The sequence below is a fragment of the Bacillus rossius genome, unplaced genomic scaffold, assembly GCF_032445375.1.
Source record: "Bacillus rossius redtenbacheri isolate Brsri unplaced genomic scaffold, Brsri_v3 Brsri_v3_scf651, whole genome shotgun sequence".
Classification (NCBI taxonomy): domain Eukaryota; kingdom Metazoa; phylum Arthropoda; class Insecta; order Phasmatodea; family Bacillidae; genus Bacillus; species Bacillus rossius.
In genome coordinates, this window is record NW_026962867.1 from 13,505 (window position 1) to 15,000 (window position 1,496).

The window sequence follows — 1,496 nt, forward strand, 5'->3', positions numbered from 1 at the left end:
TGCTCCGTGGGGGTATATCAGTATAAAGGTAGAAGAAGCCATGATCGGAGCTTCGGTGGATGAGATTGGCGGAGAAGACATGTTCTTGTCTATCTGGTAGATCAGGGGGGGTGGCAGCTGATCCGGAGAAAGCAAGCGGACTCCCGATGTTCCGTCGACTCCCAATGTACACTTGAAACATGCACATTTGGGTGGCGAGGGGGCGTTGTGGCCATCCGAAAACATGTCTTCATCTCTCTTATTGGTGGACCGCTGCTCCTTGAAGAATTAATTCCATATGGGTCTAGTCTTGGTGATAACTGTGAACACTAAGAACTATCTAAAGTGGCCTATCTGTCTGAACTGCAATACACTAGCTGCGAGCCAATGCTATACCTTTCTTAGGTAACGAGCTCTTGTGCGGCAATTCGATTGGATGCGAAATGGTGGGGAACGCGTGTCCTATCGTCTTAACCAAGTAATGGTTCCCCTCTGTTAACAATGAAATGTTTGATGGATCGCAGCTCCCTGAGAGACAAGTTTCAAAGGGGTTAGTCGCGGTCTTCAATCCTGGCCAAGGTGCAGTCACCATCTATAAGAGATACCTGCTTTACTGAAGGGTAGCAAGAGTTCCCTTGCCCGCATGTTGCTCCGTGGGGGTATATCAGTATAAAGGTAGAAGAAGCCATGATCGGAGCTTCGGTGGATGAGATTGGTGGAGAAGACATGTTCTTGTCTATCTGGTAGATCAGGGGGGTGGCAGCTGATCCGGAGAAAGCAAGCGGACTCCCGATGTTCCGTCGACTCCCAATGTACACTTAAAACATGCACATTTGGGTGGCGAGGGGGCGTTGTGGCCATCCGAAAACATGTCTTCATCTCTCTTATTGGTGGACCGCTGCTCCTTGAAGAATTAAATCCATATGGGTCTAGTCTTGGTGATAACTGTGAACACTAAGAACTATCTAAAGTGGCCTATCTGTCTGAACTGCAATACACTAGCTGCGAGCCAATGCTATACCTTTCTCAGGTAACGAGCTCTTGTGCGGCAATTCGATTGGATGCGAAATGGTGGGGAACGCGTGTCCTATCGTCTTAACCAAGTAATGGTTCCCCTCTGTTAACAATGAAATGTTTGATGGATCGCAGCTCCCTGAGAGACAAGTTTCAAAGGGGTTAGTCGCGGTCTTCAGCCCTGGCCAAAGGTGTTTAGAAATGAATACTTTTCGGACCAGTGGGCAAATTAGTTCACAGCGAGCCCACGGGCCAACGGTCTGCTCCCGCAGTGGGCCGCGCCCGAATGTGGGCACCGATCATATAATTTGAAATCCACTCGCCAAGTACCATGCGAGTTTCTAAGAGCGCGATATATTCGCCAGTGAAAGCCTTGGAAGTTTGGCCTCGCCTACTCCCTAGGAAAATTAATTAGAGATGGAAGGAAAGACTTTGCAATTGCAAAGCGGGTGTCGATATTGGGAAGTCGCCCCCGTACTTGTTGATACAGAAGGAAAAAAAAA